General features: G+C 46.6%; 1 protein-coding gene and 1 long non-coding RNA gene across 4 annotated transcripts in view; one reads left to right on the forward strand and one right to left on the reverse strand.

The window, feature by feature from the left end:
- MAML3 (mastermind like transcriptional coactivator 3) overlaps positions 1-19,817 on the reverse strand; it is a 402,671-nt gene that overhangs the window by 39,006 nt on the left and 343,848 nt on the right. The window lies entirely within an intron of this gene.
- On the forward strand, positions 1,303-17,967 carry LOC116584741. Its single transcript, XR_004283309.1, has 3 exons — positions 1,303-1,538; positions 5,745-5,936; positions 13,932-17,967. It is a non-coding gene; the product is annotated as an uncharacterized LOC116584741 (long non-coding RNA).

Here is a 19,817-nt window from a genome sequence, read left to right on the forward strand (position 1 = left end):
AAAGTCTTCGGCAGAGTTTTTGCTTAACAAATAGGAGAACTTTTCAACGGAGTGACAGAGGAACAGATTGCTTGACGGAGCAGCAAGTTCTCGGTCACTGCAAGTGTTCAAAGAGAATCTGGTGTGTGGGGGGGCATCCCCTAGGGAAGTGGGAGAGGTTTTGCACAACTGCTCCCCTTCTTCCCCTTCCTTGCTCCAGCAGCAACAGCCTCTACTGCCCCATTCGCCAAGCTCCCCCCTTTTCCCATTAACTACCATCAGGTAAAATAGAGTCTCCCAATTCCTAACCTTTCCCACGAGGGCAGAGACGCACCTGGGGCCACCAAGCATTCGCTGGCAGCAGTCCACCAGGCCCTGTGCTACTTGACAGAAGCAGCAAAGATGGGTTTGCCTTGCACCCAGGGAGCACCCAGGCTCGTAAGGAAACAGACCCGCAACAGATCCCTGCTGAGCGGTGAGGCCAAGTGCAATGACAGAGATCAGCACTGGGCATGGTCCCTGGAGGCGCAACTAGCAGCCTAATTGGGGCAAGGAGGGTGGGGGAGGGTTTTCCCTGGGAGTGCTTTCTGGAAACCATTGTACAGGGATCGATGAAGGAAAGCACTAGAGGCAGCAGGGACAAAATGAGCAAAGGAGGAGGTAAGAAACAGTCCTGTGGCCAGTCTCACGAGTTGCTGGACGGTGAAGGGTCGAGCACAGGATAGGAGGAAATTGGGCTGGAGAGCGCTGGGAAGAGTGAGAATCCAGAGTCCCGCCCGGGGTTTCTAAGGGCTCGCAGGCCACATGCACACACTCGTCGCATGAAGGACTCCGCCTCGAGCTGCAGAGTCTCAACTGGTCCCTGGTCTCTAGGAATTGTTTGTGCAATTGTTTGTTTCATTACCATATATCTGCTCTGCTCCATGAGGGCAGAAACTCCAGCCACCTCGCTCATTGCTATATCCCTGGGGCCTAACCCAGTTCTTAGCACATAGGAGGTACGCAACAAATACCGTGGGTTTCCACTGAAAGAAAGATTGCTGGCAGAAATGATGCAAGCTCACAGGCTCTCTAAGTTACTACGTGTACGTAGCTGACAGCATCACCCACCCAAGGAAGCACGAGGGCTGTGGCTATTACTACTCATTTACATTTCTTGCTCTCCTGTTTTGTTGGCTTTGCAAGCCCACTGTTTAGTACCTTTGTTTTTGTTGCTGCCTCTGCTTAATAAATTTTGATGAGTAATGGTTGTTTGCCAAGCGATAACAGCCCAACAAGAAATCCTCAAAGTACAGAGAGTTACAGAAACATTCAGCATCATAAACCACGAAATGGCATGCAAAGGAGAGAGCTGATGGACTGGTTTCCTCACTGGGCCTCCTCAGGCTCATCTTTGCAGGTCTCCTGGAGAGAGCGTACTTGTGTCAGACAAGGCTCCATTGTAAGACTGATGGCCAACACGGGAACTCCCAGCGTGAGCCCTGGATAAGAGGCAGGTAGAAAACTGGTGGGAATGAACAGGGCTCTGTAGACGCCACTGACCCCAATGACCTTCTGAGGTGAGTCTGATTCGACTGGTGAGACTGGGTGCTTTCCCACTTTCCCACAGCCTTCCTGAGGAGGGCAAGAATGGAGAGGAAGTGCATATCTGGTGGTCCAAGGGCGAAAGTCAGGTTTCCTCACACTGCTTTCTCTGGCTTCTCTCAGCGTGCTGTCTTCCTGGCCAATGGATGGCTTGGGACTGGCTCATCTTGGTTATAGGGAAAGGGACCGCTGGCATTCAGGGTTTACAACCGGTTCTGAAGATTCAGTAATTCAGAATTAAGTAATTAATTCAAGAGGAAGTTCCTGGACTCACCCAGAAGCAACAATTTCAGTTTTTAGGGGCTCTTACGAGGGTCAATGCACCCCTTGGGGACAAAAACTCCCGAGGGGAGGTTTCTCCTACCACAGGCCTCCTACGAGGTCTGAAAAATTGAGCATTCTTTTCCCTTTTCAAGTACCCAACGGATACATTCCTTAAAAAAAAAAAAAAAAATCCTGGCCCCATCTCCTCCCTTGAATGACTAAAGGCCCCATGTGAAGGTGAAGAGGAGTCTGGAATCTGAGAGAGCGTGGGAGGGGCTGCCGAGCCATCTGTCAAACCAAGCCCAAGGACAGGGCTAAGAGACCCACGGTGTTCCAACCTATCTGGTCTCGGTCTGCACCTGGGCTTTGGTCGGACCTCGAACTGGGAGGAGTTCAAAGCTCAGGGGAAGGTGAAATCACTTCCATTGCCCAAACAAACAAAATTGCTTAATTAATCTAACTGAAAAAGCCCTCTTCCTGCATCAGATTAAAGAAGTCATGTTGATGCTGCCCCTGTTTGTTTGGCCGAGTGCAGGACTGAGAAGGTATATTTAGCCCAGGGGCACTTGGAGGATTACATCTTGCTGCTCAACAGGAAATATCTGGAGTCACAGCTAAAGATATCGCTGCGTGTTCAGAAATTTACGAGCAGCTGTAAAAGTCGAGCTACGGTGGTCAGAGGGCTGGAACAGGCTTCCTTTCAAATGAGAGAGGCTGCCGAATTAAACAGTCGAATGTACCAAGTTCATGGCAGGCAGAGTGCACCTGACAGGCTAAAAATAGCCAAAGCAGCGGCTTCTGTTGCTAAAATAACACTGAACTGATATACTCCTTTTCTAAACCTACAAAGAAATGGGTGAGTGGGGAGAGGGTGGGCTCCGAGATTCCAGAAAAGTGCGTTGGAAGCCATGCCAGAATGAGGGAAGCCATCTCCCACCTTCGCCACTTTTCAAAAATAGCTTTCCGAAGCTGAGTACTCGGAAGTGACAAGTCACCGATATGTTATTTTTTAATAACACGAGGCAGAAATGTTAGCACCAAAAAGACCTTGCATACAGGGATCTGGCGTCCTGAGGACAAGCAAATCTTTCCATCTTGGTTGAGGAACCATTTTTTTTTTAAGTCGTTTTGCTAGACTCTCTCATCAGGACGCCCCCGCCCCCATGTTCTGCTCAGGGATGCCTGATGGGAATGGTCCCTACTTGCTCACATCACAGGCTTGCTGGAGTATGGACAAGGGTGAGTGTGTATGACTGTATGTTACTGGACAGAGTAGGCTACCACACTTTCTAGAACGGCCAGGGGGTCCAAGAACGACTTCACTGTCACCTGGGACACTGCCTCATCTTTCCAAGTCTCCACTTCCCTTTCACAGAATGTGGAGTCATCAAGATGGCCCTGATGACCTCCTCGGGTGGTGTTGTGGGGATAAAAGGAGCTAATGCATGTGAAAGCATTTCGGGAGTCTGTAAAGCTTAAAGGAGCTTAAAGGAGGATGGAAGATGTTGTAGCTCTTGTTACTGGGCATTCTACTGGAAACTTGGGCAAAGAATAGCAACGTCTCCACGTGACCGCAAAGTGCTGTGTGCACAGCCCGCTAGACTGTGTTCTCTCGTGTGGGATGGTGCCATCTCGGGCAGGTAAAAGCAGTATCCGTGTCCCAGTTCAGAGCAGCAGGGGCTGTTGGGAAATCTGCTTGCTTTCGGTCTCAGTGGGGCTCACTGCTGTCATAGCCAGGCTATCCTCATCCTCTGCTGGGTGGCCCGCAAAGCAGGGGGGACCCTGGAGTCCCTGAGAAGCTGGGTGGGAAGCAAGGGTGGGCCCAGCCTCGAAGTGAATGGTTGCTAGGTTATCAGCAGTGCCTGCCCCAGGACTGGTCCCTCTGGCTGGTTAGTTCTAGTTGGGGGATTGAAAGATGCCCACCTTCTCCTAGGCAGCCCCGCTATGGGCTGCACTTCAGCCATCATTTAATTGTGGTCATTATTTATTTTCTTTGGTTATTCTCTTTACCCTCTCGTCTGTTTCACTTGGTACATCCAAAGCTGATGGGCAAAATCGTGTATTTGCCATGCTGGTAACTGTGGGGCATATGGACAAAAATGTGCATGCATGTTTGTCTCAATCTGGAAGGAATATTAAAGAAATGAAATTACTAGTTGTGTTAGGAGGGAGGGATTATGAATGTTTCCCTTGCCTCTTTTTCACACTGTCTATAATGTTGTTAAATAGTCTTGAAGATAAGAAAGGAAAGGAAGTATAATTGGAGTCTTAACGTTTTATAAAATGGCATCCAGTTACCCTGATTTTGACTTCACTGGGCTTGAAAGTGCAAAGTTAAAGAAATGCCGCAGAGGGTAACGAGTTTCAATGTAATAATTATATTCAGCCTCTAAATTACTTTAAGGGTGGCCTCTTGCATTTCAGGGTATTTTTTGGAGTATGCAGTAGATGGCAGAGGCCATGAGATAAAAGTTGGAAATCATATCATAGCTTTTTTATTTGGAAACCCATAGTTAGAAGGCTACACTCTTTTCAATCAACAAAGAACTAAATATTTATGGAGTGCTTACTATGTGCTGAATATTGGACAAGGATTTGTGGATTTCCGCTTAGTTCATCCTTTTTTTCCCATTTCTTAGTTCATCCTTTCTTCCCCCAAAGTGATTACCACTGGTTGTTTTTAAGGCATTTAGCAGTCAACTTGCTTTGTGCACAGTTTTTTGTTTTTGTTTTTTAAATACTAGGTACTAGGACACCTGGGTGGCTTGGTCAGTTGAGCGGCTGGCTCTTGATTTCAGTTCAGGTCACGATTTCAGGGTCCTGGGATTGAGACCTGCAGATGAGCTTTGGGTTCAGTGGGAAGTCTGCTTGAGATTCCCTCTCTCCCTCTCCCTTCCCATTCCTACTGCTCTCCCTCTCTCAAGTAAACAAATAAATAATTCTTAACACAATTTTTTAAAAAAAGACTTTATTTACTTATTTGACACAGAGAGAGAGACAGCAAGAGCAGGGGGAGTGGCAGGCAGAGGGAGAGAAGCAGACTCCCCGCTGAGCAGAGAGCCCAATGTGGGGCTCAATCCCAGGACCCTGGGATCATGACCTGAGCTGAAGGCAGATGCTAAACGAACTGAGCCACTTAGGTGCCCCAATAAATATATCTTAAAAAATAAAAAAAAGAAGTAGTAGGTGCCAGGGTGTCTGGCTGGCTCAGTTGGAAGAGCGAGTGACTCTTCACCTCAAGGTGGTGAGTTCGAGCCCCATGTTGGGTATAGAAATGACTTAAATAAACAAAACTTAAAAAAAAAAAATAGAGCAATAGGTGCCAAGATAATGGCAATGAGGGGAAATTCTAATAACGTGTGGTATCTCAAATAAACAACCAGAAACCATTATGAAACAAGGTCTAGCCCCCAAGGCAGCTGCCACACCTAGCTGTTTCTTCAGGGATACAACTGAGTGGGCAATGGCTCCAACCTTCAGGTTTTTCTCCATGTACTCCCAGCTCATCCTTTCTTTGTGCTCGATTTAAAAAGTCATTCACTCCATTCGACAAGGAGTTAAGTGAAGACGAGGGGAGCTAAAGATGCCCGCTTCAGGGCAGCTGGCAGAAGGAGAGTGGAGGGGAGGAAAGGAGCCTGGCCTGGGGGGCACGGCCTCCCTGCGTCCTGGCTGTCCTACCGGCCATGGCTGTGGGCATGTGGTGAACTTCACGAGACTTCATACGCCAGCCTGGGCTGGTCACTTATGCTCTGTATCTCAGTCCATATGCCTGGAAAATTGGAGGTTATGCTACATGGTCCCCCGCTACAGCACAAAAATGTCTTGTATACACACATTACCATACGATAACCCATTTCATTATCCTATCTGTTGGCCACATTCAGAAATGAATTGACGTCCTTTTGCCCCCACCCCAGGAAACAAGCAGACACAACAAGACGTCAGTGACCGCAGCTTCCCAGTTGGCAAAGGCAATCAGCTCTAAACGAGCAACTCCACTCTGGGTCAGGCCCACCCTCCGTCCATTCAGCTCAACACTGAATCTCTTGTGGTGGCACCAAGGACGCATTGAGGGGCATGTCAGCAAAGAGGCCCGTCTATGTTGACAGGTGGGTTAAGGCCACATGGCAAACCAATGCATTTTCTCAAACATCTCTCTCGTCATAGAGCTATCATCTGTGAAACTCGTTTACGTCTAAAAGCTATTTATAGTTCTGGTCTCTCCACATCTCAAATTGATAAAATTCTGTAAGCTTATGAAACCAGTCCTGTAAATCAGTAATGCTATTTTTTTTTCTTTTTGAATTTGCTTCTTTCCAATGTGAGGGAGGTCCTCCTGACTTTGTCTTACTACCTCAACATATGGTGAATGTGCTGATGTTTGTACCAATCACACACTTGGTGATTTAAAAAATTTCGATTACTTACAGCTTCTCTCAGTCTTTATGGATTCGGACAAAAGAATCCAAACTTTTAAGTTCATTCTCACATGGTGTGTGTTTTTTTTAAATCAAAGGTCCTTGAGTTTGGTCTGAATACTCCAAATTTGCCACATATGTGCACGAAATTGCGCACAACACTATATGTGTACACCCGGGTATTTCTCTGAGGTAAGGTGTCAGAGAGAGTCTGAAAGCAGTCTGTGACTCCAAAAAGATTAGGAACCACCACCCAGGATCACTTGGCTCCTCTGGAAGCTCCTTTAGTTCTGGTTTGTTATTTCCTGAGATGCAGTAGCCAGAATGGCATATAATATTCTAGATGACAATATGTCAAAACTCTGAGCAAGATTATTTTGTTATATTTGTAATTCTTTACTAGACAATGTCTGTTATTTTAGTGACTCTTTGGGCTGTATTAGCCACCCATGTATCCACGCCTTTAGAGAATGGTGTCTAATGACTCTCATTGTCCACTTTCCAAATGGAATGTCATCCTATGGAATGTGATCATGCCTTTAGCATAAGCTCATTTGGGTTATTTTCCCTAGAAGCACTGCTTTACGTTCTCCATACTGAGTTTCATCTACTACTTGTCTACTTCTCAGCTGTCATAGTAGCAGACCTTCTGTAATCTGTATTAGGTGAATTTGACTTTTCAGTTAAGTTTCCTCTGCAAACTTGCATGTTGTCCTGTGTACCAAGGAATTGAGAAACAAGTAACCAATTTCATATGGCAGAAACAACTAACTGCCCTTCAGATACACTGCTCATCTTTCCACAGTAGAGAGTCATGAGTGGGAAGGGGCTCCCCAGCAGAGACCATAGTTTCCAGAACCTCTTGTGTCTAGATAGGGCCAAGTAAGTAGTTCTTACCAGGAGGATGTAAGCAGAAGTGAAAGGTGTCCTTTTGGCCAGAGCTGTCTAAGAAAGGGGGCGACTTTTCTATCATTTCTCTCTTTCTGCTTGCTGATGGGATACCAAGGACTCTGGGGAGTTACAGACGGCAGAGGGAACAAGTCTGGGTTCCTGCACCGCCAAGTAAAGAAAAGGCACTGATGACAGAGAACACACACATCAGACTATTAGGTTTCCAGTGAGAAATGAACATTTGTGGCTTGACTGAAATGTAGTGATTTTTTTTTTAACAGACGATAGTATTCATATAGGCCACCATTTGAATTATTTCCATTCATAGAAGGTTCCACTTCTCTCTATCCTTTATTCACATATTCCTATGCCATTTTCCCTGAAGCATTGGTGTCTGAAGCATTTTAATAGGTTTTGTATGAAGGACATCAAAGATACTTTTGATAGTCTTATGCCACAGATTCAAGTTATTTCCCTCGACCCAAGTTTTAGTAAAAGGTAATATATCTGAAAAGTATATTTGATTCAGAGGAAACAAGTTGCTTTATAATTTCCACCTGTTGATATTTCTTATTGCTCACGTTCATTGACCTTAACCCTGTAACAGCAAGGGCTCTGGTGGTTAAGTCCAAACACTAGTTTTGAGGATACGTACATACCTCCTCATGAATCAATAGCAGTGTAGATGAGGAACATCTGACCCTTGAACTGCTCTATTAATGTTTAGGAAATAAAGCCATATTCATGAGAACTCCTGCGTTGCTCTTGGTACCACAAGGGCAGAGAGAAGGTGGCTTGGGTAGGTCGAGGTAGAAATCAGTTCTGCCACAGCGTGTCATGTTCCTGGCAGATAGGTGGGCTTTCAGAAGACAGGGAGTGATCACGGTGGTGTCCTGGACCAAGAACGGGACACTCACTCTTCAACAACCTGCTTACACTGGGGTCAACAGCCTGTTTCTCTCCCTTTCCTCCCAGGCGGTCCTCTAGGACCAGACCGGTTCAGTTCACTTGGTCTCAGTCAGTTGACACAGAGCATGTGCAACGCTGCATGGCTGGGGCAGGAGCCCCGGGCTGTGGCTGGGCCCAGTCCCGGCCATGACTGCGTTGGTAAGAGCACAGCGCTTAGGAAGAAGAGTCTAGTCTCTTTCCTGAGCTCACCTCCTGGTGAATTCACTTAAGGAATTCTAAATCTCAGCAGAAGCAGAGGCCCTACCATCAGCAAAGGTCTGGGGGAACCCTCAAGGTGGTAAAGAGCCCTCGGGTCTCCAGGACTCGGGCGGGAGCAGGGAGCAGACAGGCTGGCTGAAGGGCTACGTGGCGCATGCCCTTCTCTCACGGGAGGTCAGGTGCTGCCCTCTCACTCCCAGGGTCTGTGAGCTCCGTGAATCCTCGCCAGTAGCGGGCGAGGAAAGGCCAAACCCACTCCCCTGAGGACACACCTCAGGGACACGTAGCACAAACAGTGCTTTCATGAAGTGTCCTCTTCCGTTCATTTTGTGCTGGAACCCGCAGGACAGTGACATTCTCTACCCGGAAGAGCCTTTCCAGGAAAACCATTTTGAGCGACATTATCTTGCGGGAGACTGCCAGACTTAATACAATCACCAGGAAAATCTACATAAATATATGATGCTTATCAACCAGCAATAAAATAGGAGTGATTCTGAAGAACTTTCACATCAAGGTTCCTTTTCTCCCTCAGGAGGAGTCAGAGACTTAGTGAGAAGCATTTTCCCTACCTCTGACTAGGAATAAAGCAAACAATGGTCTAGGGAAAAAGAAAAAACCCACAACAAACCCTTGGACCCTTGTGGCTTAAATGGGCTTAGGGAGGAAGCGTTTTGGAATCTAGTAGTTACTGCCCCCGGGATGGGACAAGGGAGGGAGAAGGAAAAGAGAAGTCCCCACTTTAGTACTTAACTTACCCTTTTTCTTTCAAAAGGACTAGGCTGTTTGTGGCCCCGGTAACAAGCTCCTCCCAGGTTCCTAAGGGAGCTGCTGGCTGGGGAGGAGGGACCGACATTGCCGGTGGTTGGGTTGAAGCAGGACAGAATAGGACCCTGGCGTCAGAGGGCGAGGCAGGCACTCAGTTGGAAAGTTGTTCTTTGTTCCTAAAAATAAAACATTCGACCCTCCTTTTTTGGATCCTTCCCTGGAACGAAGCCAGTCAGCTGCTGGCTTCCTTTTAGGATGAGCTCAATAGCCCTCAGCCCAAAGGTGAACTCCAAAGGCCCTCACGATCTTCCGCCCCTGATAAAATGCCACACAGCAAAGTGAATGACATAAGAGAATGTTTCTCTTGAAAGGACACGGCCGCAGTATACATCTGTGAAGCAAAATAGGCCCAGCGGAAAGGGTGAGGGGACAGGAGGAGGGAGAGAAACTGGGTAGGAAAGGCTGCCCAGAGGTTGGGCAAGGACTAACGAGTGGATGTGGCAGTGTGCTTTAGAAAATTCTCTTAAGAGGCCAGGTGGCAAGGCCTCCTCCTATAAAGACCCCCGCCCCCATGAAGGGGGACACCACACCTTCCTTCCAGAGAGTTTTCGATAGCACACGGACTCTTTTCCAACTTTGCTCCATTCATGAATTCTCCACCCAAAGTTATAGCTTTGGTTTATAAAATGACAGTGGTGTTTTATGCTGCATTTCTAACAGATAGAGGGGTCGCAGCCCCTCTCCTTTGAAGAGGCTCTATTTGGGGAATGTTTGGGGGAGCCGTTGTGTAGACCAACCCGCTCACTGTGACGGGTCCAAGAATCAAAGCTGCTTCTCGGCGCTCTTCTAAGACTGAGCCTCATGCTGATGGTCCCGTATATAAAGAGAAAGAGCTCTCACAACATAAAGGGACCCTTTCTGCCCTATCGTTCCTAACTATCTCATTGTGCTGCCATTTTGACACTAAATACATAAATAAAATGTCAGGTAATGAGGAAGACCTTTCCCTCCCTGGAAGAGGAAAAAAATGCCATGGGCATTTGCTGCTGAGTGACATCAGCAAAAACTGGGAGGAAGATTCACTAAAATCATTATTTCTTATATAAGTAGGGCCATAGGACATCAACTAATGGGCAAAATTCACTAGTTAATTTACATACAATGCCTCCAGAGTTTAGCTGTTGGAAGTAATTTTCTGGTTGAGAAAATAGAGAATGTAGATTTTTGCAGCCGAGGCCTGAGTTTCTCCATTAGGTGGTAGAGAGAGACCACCTCTGGGGTGGGCCTGAGAATCTTCATTTTGAACAAGCTCTCCCGGTGACTCTTTTGCATGTTGAAGTTTAGGAATCACTGCTGTGTCTTTAACCTCCTCCTACTCTTTAAAGCAGAAGAGAAAAAAAAAGATATTGTAGTTCTTTAGGTATAGTTCTTGCTCACTTAGTTCATGGATGTTTTTGAGAAGGATCCTATTCTGTCCTGCTTATCTTAACATTACTGGCCTCCCATTAACTTTTACGTGTATTATAGCAAGACCTAAAAGGATGAGCTGTCCAAAACGGAGAGAGTTAGTGAACCTTCCACTGTCAGAGGTATTCAAGTGGAGGTTGGAAAACCCCTTAGCAGGGATCCTGTAGAATGGATTCAAGTATCAGTACAGGGGCCCAACCCGGAACTAATGTTTACATTTCTTCCAGCTCTATGACCCTATGATAATATAACAAAATTACGTTTACTATATCAAGCACTACATTTTAAAAATCTAAGCACATACTCAGAAATTTTATTGGTATTTTGTAAAAGAATCAAGAAGACCAGTCTATAAAACCGAAGTTCAGAAGCTGGGGTTAGAACCAACAAGAAACATGGGGCTTCTTAGCTTTAATGCCAGCTCTGAAACTTACTGGCTAATCATGAACTCATGATGGCAAAAGATAAAAGGCAGAGTCTGTCCTCTTGATAATGGTCTCCATATCCCAAGCACCCCCATTTCTGATGGGACTAAAATGACGGTTGAATCTTTTCATTCTTTGACTTGATGTCCATAAGGTCATAGGCCTTGAATCCTTCCCAACTCTTCAGGTTCCTTCACCCCAAAGAAGGATGTCATTAAAGGACCAAAGGAATTACAGTTCTCCAGGGGATAAATGCCTGCCTAGGCTGGTCAATGAGGCTCTTTTCCGCTGCCCTCGCATTTACTCTTCGCTGGTTAAGAATATATGTGCCTGTGGATTGTTACTACTCCAGAAGAAAAATGCCAGTGTAGCCCATAGAGAGGGTGGCTAGCAGTTAACGTATTACCGAAAGGTTCAGTGTTAACGGGAACAGAGGATGGGCCTGTGCAAAAGTAAATAGAGAGGAGATCCTGAAACTCCCCCAATCAATTAAAACAACAATCCAGATAAAGCAAGAAGTGAACCTGCAGAGCCTGAATGGTCTGGGAAAGCCACCTGCATAGCATATTGATAAAAAGCAAGCCAAATCGCCCACACTTGCAGTCGTGTTGCGTGGACGGTACGCAAGCGCCTCGACAGCTCTGGACCTCAGACTTGACACTGGCACTCGGAAAAGAGGACCGAGAAGAGGAATGCTCAGTGTGATGAAAAATCATGACTAGCAGGACCCCAGTGACGTGACATTTATGAATTCTTTCTTTCTCTCTCTCTCTCTCTTTTTTTAAAAATTTTATTTATTTATTTGACAGAGAGAGAGGGAACACAGGCAGGGGGAGCAGGAGAGGGAGAAGCAGGCTTCCCGCTGAGCAGAGAGCCCGATGCGGGGCCCGATTCCAGGACCCTGGGATCATGACCTGAGCCAAAGGCAGACGCTTAATGACTGAGCCACCCAGGCGCCCTTATGGATTATTTCTAAGCGTGCTCTTCTGGGAAGAGTTCTCAGGTTTTGGAATCTAAGGCAAATAGTTAAGATCTGAAGCAAGTCACCCCTGGCCAGCCTAGCCCTGTGGTTGGCACATCATAGGAATTTGCTCCGTAGTCGTCAAAAGGAGGAAGGGATATGTGGATCATCAATGAATGAAGAAAGGAATGGAGAGACAATAATAGACTCTAGGAATAATAGACTCTAAGGAATTAGGGCTCGATTGCGTAGCCCACTCCTACGAGTGACAGTGCTCTAGGGGACCCAGGTACCTTAGATTCAGACATCTTTAAGTATATAGTCCTGTGATGCATGAAAAGGATTTAAAGTCTGTGTTGCTCCATTAATGATTAAGACAGGAGGACTCCTAAGAAGGGAACGAAAAGTAAGGACAGGGGAGGACAGCAGGAGGAGAATCCTGTTGAAGAACTAACTGAAGATTTATGAGAGTGAATTTTGAACCTTAGACATGAATTATATCTAACCATGATAACTAAATTCAGTGCAAATGGCAGTCATAGGACGGCCCAAACTGTTACACGATATTTTTATTGAATCTTCGCACTGCAAAATTGGTGGAAATTAAGCCGTTTGTAACTTACTTTGGAGGGAAGAGAAGTAAACGTGCGTGTACCCATTAATCAGGTTGATGACCTGTCTTTTCGTGCGATTTGATAGCGCCACCTGGGAGACGAGTCCCACTTTCTTTGGAAGAAGCCTTGCTTTGAGAATACCAGCAATCCCCAATTCCATAACGGTGAATGACACGGGTCTCAGAATCCGAGGAAAAGCCACAATGACTAGAATGAAAGGATGATGCAGGGGTAGTTGGGCTGCCCAGGGCTGCACGGGATACAATTCTCTGGGTTTTTATATTGCTCCTTCCTCAGCCCTCGGAACTTAATCCTATTTTCACTGCCCCAGGTAAACTGGGAAATATTTTCTCCTCCTAGGCTGCAGTTACTCACACAATAAACAGGTAATAAACATTTTACTGCCCTAAGCAACCTCCTGCTAGGCAGGCAGTCAGAAGAGAAAAGACTGTGCAGAGAGTAACCACCTACAGGAGACACCGCAGGGGACAAAGGATGTGAGTAAGCGTTTAATAGCAAGCCCCCTCTTGGGGCTCCAGGAAGACGACTGGGAGCTGCTGGGGCGCATTAGCAGGCCCGTGGTCTAGGATTCCTCTCTGCTTGAGGCTAGTGGGGAAGATTTGATTTCACCAAAAGGTAATTTAGTTGCCATTTCAAAGCTCTGTCTAGCTAAATTAAGGACGAGGAATGAAACTGGAGTTTACAATCTCCCGGGTTAAACCGCTGGTTCTGAGACCGGAAGGCATAAGGATGGACAGTTGGCAGCCGACCCAAGTGGGTCTGGGGAGAGAATCATTCAGTTCGATGTCCGTTTGATTTCAGGTTTGCATTTGATTTTCTAACCCATCCCGGTTTCTTTGTTACTGTTTATATCTGCCCCCTACATCCAATCAAATAGTTGTTACCATCCGTTGGCTGTGGGAAAGGCAGGGTAGCCATCCTCTGACATCCTATTTTCCCACTGTACAGGGTTCCCTCAAAAGCCGATTACCTTAAGGCATCTCACAGTTCCCACTGCTGGGGAGATCTTTCCGTTTCCTTTCATGCCAGAGGTACAACGTGAAGCTGTCCAAAGTCTCTGCCCCTTCCCGCATCGCAGGGAAACGAGGGCAGAGCCAAATATAATACGATCAGCTCTGCTTCCACCTCTGCCATTTAACTTATGGGAAATACTAATCCCACTTACGTAAATATTTTCCACCAAACAGCATGCCAAATCTGAACGAATTAACTCAAGGTGAATGGATAAATGCCTCTGCAGAAACAATTTTCAAATTCACGTAGGTCGAAGGAGTGATTGTTCTGTAAACCAGCAGTTCTTTGGTATCAACTGCAGTTAATTTATGGTATTTTGCTCTAGCGGAGTATTAATTTTTGCTGTATTTTGCGGCAGGAGTGGTGCAGCTATCTAGCAAGAAATAACTCACGGAAATGTCTCAAGAGATATATTTGAGATCTGACAGAATCCAAAGGGGCCGCTGTCCAGGGCTCCAGAAGATCCCCATGCCATCACCTATCCACTCTCGTTTCTGTTTCAAACCTTATTCTGGAGGGTTCAGGAAGTGAGTCTGCAGACTGCCCGATAACGATCAGAGACCACTTTGGTGATGCATGCGGGATGGGGAAGGGAGGCATCACGGAGCTACGGGCAACTGTAGGAGGAAGTGCAGTGTTGCCCTGGGGTTACTGGCCACTCTGGAGGAGGCTCTCAAGGAGCGTGAGTCTTGCCCTGCACTGAGTTTGGAGGACTCCTACAAAAACACGGTGGGAACACGCCCAGAGCAGATACTTGCCGACTGCACCACTGAGACTCCCAGACAAAAACCACTGTCATTGGATAGCAAAGCGTGGGCACAGACAGAAGCAATGGGACTGAGATCCCAGGTAGACCAAAGATCCGAGTTGGGGCATTCATGGAGAGAAAAGGCATCATCTTGGGATGGCCCAAAGAGAGAGATATGAAGGGCGGGGAACAATCCTGTTTTACAGGCAGTAGACTGATACTAGACTTCTGTGCCCTACTTTGGCTCCAGCGTTTACAAAATGACATGAAGGAAACCGGTGAGGACCCAGAGGCCAGCAACAAGCACGATGAAAGGGATAGAAAAAATGGTCCTCTGAAGCAAGATGAAAGGAAATATGTTGTGTATCCTGGAGAAAAAAGGTTAAGGGGTGACAGTGATTGCATTCAAATACAGGTGGGGTTTAGGAGGGGGGCACAGATCAACTCTTCTCCACATGCAAAGGGAGACTGAAGGGAAGTAACAGACTTAAATAAGAAGGTGGAGTGTTCATTGGCTAGAACGAACAATGTATGGAAGGGTACAAGCTAATAGGGATCTTGGATTTTAACATGTCCCAAATAGAATTTCTCTTCTCGTTTTTCCCTGTCCCCCACCCCCACCCCACCACTGCCCCTAAACTCCTGACACTCCTGAAGTCTCCCCTATTTCAATCAACAATACCAACACTTACCCCGGCCAAGTAAAAAACCCTAGGGATCATTTACATTTCCTTCCTTTCCCTACCCACCCCCAACCCAGTCCCTCAGTAGGTCTTGTCAGCTTTACTTCTGAGTTTGACTACTGATTTCTATTTCCACTGTCACCTTGCCAGTCGCATTGCCATCGCCTGCTTGGACCCAAGCCAGGAGGATCCTTGTATCTTCCTTTAATCTGTTCTCCCTATGGCTGTTTTTAGAACATGAATCAGACCCTGTTATTCCCCGGCTCAACCCTATCCAAAGACTTCCCATCATGCTTGGAACAAAACTCATACTCTTTACCACGGCCTTTGAAGTCCTGCCTCACAGGCTTCCTGCCCGCTGTCCCCATCCATCCCTCTCTCCCTGCCACTCACGCTGGCCACACTGACTTTCTGGCTGTTCCTGAACAAGCCACTGCTGGTCCATCTTTGCGCCAGCTGCCCCCTCTGCCTTGCTCTTTAGTTGGCTGGTTCTGTTTTGTCATTCTGGTCTCGGCTTAAGTGTCACTTTTGCAGACTTCTTCCAGCCACTAGAAGTGTATGCTCTGAGGGTAGAAAGTAGAAACTATCTTCTTCATGATGGTATTTTCAAGCCTCGAATGGGCATCTGACACACTGGAGTAAGGCAATAAATATTGGTTGAATAAAGACAAGGTTGACTATAAAAGCAGGTTGTTACTTGCTCTCTCAAGAGAGCTGGAGATGAGAAAAAGAAGCTTTTGTGAAGAGACTATAGGGGATCTTTTGGTCAGAGAGCCACAGGGCTGGGTACTTTGGAAGTGGGGAAGGTGTGGGGGGCTTGCCTCATCTACTGAGGTCCCAGTGAAGAGTTAAACCCAGCGTGGTATCATCCTTATTAGGGCAAGGAATTTGGGGGGAGTTACGTTGAGCAAGAGAAAAAGCCATTGACCTTGGGTCTCAGAGGGCAGTCACAGTGGACGGAGAAAAGGACGGAGATGTAAGATCTTCTAACCCACTCAAAAAACTTTAAGTTGGATCGCCTGTTAGGATGAATTGAGGTTTCTATTTTCCTTCTTCTTCATACTGAGTCACAAGACTCTCTCTTGGGTGAGTGTGAGCTTCTCCCTTATCTTCATGAAAGTTAATCCCTCGTTCTACCTCCGTAACATTTGTAAGGCACTGCGGTTTCAAGTTCTCACAGGAAATGCTGAGTCATCTTCAATCAACCTTCACATAGACTACTCTGATTCAGAATTGGACCACGGCGGGATGGGAAGGACCACTGAAAGGCATGATCGCAAGATTTCTGTAAACCTTTCATATAACGACTTACCGTCACCCTAGCCAATTAGCCAAGGCTTTAAAACCAAGGCCAATGGCTTCTATTTTATTTTTGCTCTCAATTTTCCCCCAAAGCTGAGGGCCATCTTTGACTGGGGACTCTATAAATGTTAAGGAGTGCTTGGCTCAGAAACCTCATAGAAAACATAACTCTAGCAGGTTTTAGGTAGGCTTTGTTACCCTTCGGTTCAAAATCCCAAAGCGTTATCATCGGGTGGCAGAGAGAGTTGGAATATAATTAAAATAAAGGTAGAAGCTTCATTTTAAAAATAATTTATGGCCTCCCTCTCCACCAGACCTCCCAGCGACGACAGTTTTAATTGTGCTTTTTAAGGCTAGCATCCTGATTTTCCACATTTAACGCTGCTTCTCAAATGTTTGAGAAAGGCCAATAAAAATCCCCTCCAGTATAGAAATCCAAGTTAAAATTGCTCTCCATTTCAAGAAGTATTTCTTAGACTCTATCTGTTCCCTGAGACTTGCCAGTGATACATATGACCATACGATATGATGACAGACTACAACATGGACTGGGTTCTTTATAAATCAATAATCGGAGGAGGGGTGAGGGACTGTCCGCTTTGGTGATTTCATTTCCAGCCACAGCTGGCCAGATTGCTTATTGGAAAATAAAAGTCATGGCAAATTGAGCTTGACAATAACCAGGCTTGACTACATAGGCCCCTTCTCCACTCTCTGCAATTAGAATGAGTGGAGGAGAGGAGGCCGACAGGGAAAGACTTTTCCTCTGCTCTGTCACAGATCAGTCTTAGTTTATTTTGTGGGGCACAAGCCATATGTTGTGTGTGGAAGGGCTGTTCTCTCTCAGCTCGAGACTCTGCTGTTGTGCCTCCAGGCCGGTGAGGTGCCGCAGCTTCCAACTTGCAGGCTCCTTAAGAAGTGTGTGAAAACCGGAAGCCAAGCTGTACCATGCTGTAGTCACATTTAAATTAAACTAAAGTCCCACGAGCCTCCTTTCAAGGGCTCATGGCCTTGTGGGGCTAGGGGCGACTGCATGGGACCATGTAGATACCGAACATCTCTCACATCCCAAAAAGTTCTGTTGGACAGCCCTGATCCAAAAAAGCTCACTGGGTGCCAAGAGGCCCTTCCTTCTTTGTTCATAGATTCTGGAATCGTGGCTACCTTTGTGGTGAAGAAGACAACCGAGTCTGTTAGAAGTTGAGAATTCTCTGGGTGTGTGCATCTATCAGGAGAGCAGGTGCCACAAATCTGTGACTCAGGACTCAGATCAAGGAACCTTACACCAAGGACAGACTCTGAGCTAACCTCAATTTTTTAAAAAAGTAGGAACATAAACTGTGCAAATGTTGATTTTACCAACCTGCAAAAGGCACGTGGAATGCTTTTCTCTGTATTTGCTACCTTTCTACTGTTACTCATGAGCGATCCCTGGCAAAACTTTTTATCTTCTCTGTGGCTCTGCATGTCTTCCATCACTGATGACAAGAATCACAGAGGCTTCGATAATTCACCTGTGCTCACAGGACATTGAAATCGTAATTGTGAGGCTCAACACCCTCTACCCGTAAGCCCAGTCACTACAGCTGGTTCCACCAGCTTCATACCTAAAATACCTTAGTTTCTAGATGTTGCCTGCATTGTATATTATGAACCCCCAAGTTCTTAATTTAGTATCCTCAATTGTGTGGAAGAAAACCCAGAAATATTCCAAAACATGAGGTACTATAACGACCCCCCCTTCCTTCTTTGGATCAGAATCTATCTGTACAATTCAGCTGAAAAACTTCGGGGGAGTGAACAGTGAAAGGGAGAGCTCGCCATACCTCCGAATCGATATAAAACCGGGGCGTTGTACAGTTTGAAAAGTTGAGATGTGGTGTTCAAATCTGGCCAACTGGCTGACCTCAAAATCCCAGTTCTGCCTCTAGACCAGATTTACGGTAAGAACTTTCTTCCAATGATCTTGAAGCATTTTCACACAAATAATCCGTCCTGCACACCCATTACGGCTATTTTCTCTGTACTAGCCTCATTTGTTCTCCTGCATTAGGCAAGGATTAGCTCTTATTCTAATTTCATAGGTGGGCAAACGGAGGCAGAAAGCCCGTAAAAGACGGAGGCCTCCCACAGGGCAATGGAGTGTGGTCTTACTTCCAGCACACTGAACACATGCCAAGCTCATTTCACGGCTGGGGTACACGGGCGCTGGATTTGAAGCCAGGTGCTCCATTCATGGTGATGCCGCCTTCTCTCAAAACCCTGAGAAAATGTCTGGCATCCTAAGGTCAAGGCAATTGAGTAAAATGAGTAGCACACACTGTTAAGGATGAAAAAATCCCTTCCCAATATTTACTCTAGATGCAAATGCCCCATTTATATCACCTGATGAGAAAATACACACAACCATCCGTTTGGTCCAACAGAAGCTGGAGGTGTCTGTCTGGCTGACTGGGGTCGTTGGGAACCGGTGGGAGCTGCATCAGGCAACATGAGTGTGGAGGAAACTTGGCGGCAAGTGGCGGGAGAGGGAAGACGATGAGTCTCAAGAATTATGGTGAGATCTATATGACTAACTCATAAATCATGATGAGTCATTACTTCAGCTCATGAAAAATCAGCCAAAGCATTTTTTAAATAAACAATTTAACTGTTTTTAGGCCATCCTGGCACAGTGAAACTTAGAGTTCACACGTACACAGAGACAAGTGTTGGATCGTGTACATCTATGAAAACAGACTTCCTTGGTTGGCTCTCCCCAAGTGAAAAGGGCCCCGAGGAGGGCAGCATACACCACGGGGAGGTGATGGTGGGCCTTCCTCCTACCTCTTCTGGTTGGCCTGTAGTGAGTGGGGGAGCTGGACCAGGAACACCTGTAGGCTGTGCTCTTTCCCTGTGGAGTTGGTGGCCCAGGGCGGTGGCGTCTCCCCCGTAAACATGGGGTTGGGGGGAGGGCTCTGCTCTCACTGGGCCTCAGTGGGCTGCAGGCACATGTTTGGGGCTCAGTTTGGGAATGACTTCTCATCTAGGAGTGTCTCTTCCCTTCATCTTCCCGACAGGGATTTGCCACATCCAAAGTAGGGCCTTACAGTTTTATTTGCTGCTCTTTCCTGTGCTCCAAATTTGGCTGGAGGCTGCCTATTTTCAGAGTCTGGGAACCTCAGGAAGGGAGCAATGCAGAAAACCTCCAGCAAACATGAATCCTTCCCCAGGGCTTGGCATTTAGCTGCAGCTCCATGAGGCATTTCGAATTTAGGTGGGTTGTGGGTTGGGGTGGGGGAAGCACATGCAGCCTCTCTCTAAGTCCGGGGCCTTAAAGAAAACATGGTCCTCATCAGCCCTTTTGTGCTCTGACTAGCAGCAGTGCAGGACAATGAAAACGGATACATGCTGCCTGTTGTTCCTATGCAAATGCTACCTCGAGGATACTGTCTTCACCAGGCAGATGGCTAATTTCTCTGCTCTAACCTCATTTCTCCAGTGTTCCCGCGTTCGTGTGATGTCCTGCCCC

This window comes from Mustela erminea, chromosome 2 (genome assembly GCF_009829155.1).
Source record: "Mustela erminea isolate mMusErm1 chromosome 2, mMusErm1.Pri, whole genome shotgun sequence".
NCBI classification, from domain to species: Eukaryota; Metazoa; Chordata; class Mammalia; order Carnivora; family Mustelidae; genus Mustela; species Mustela erminea.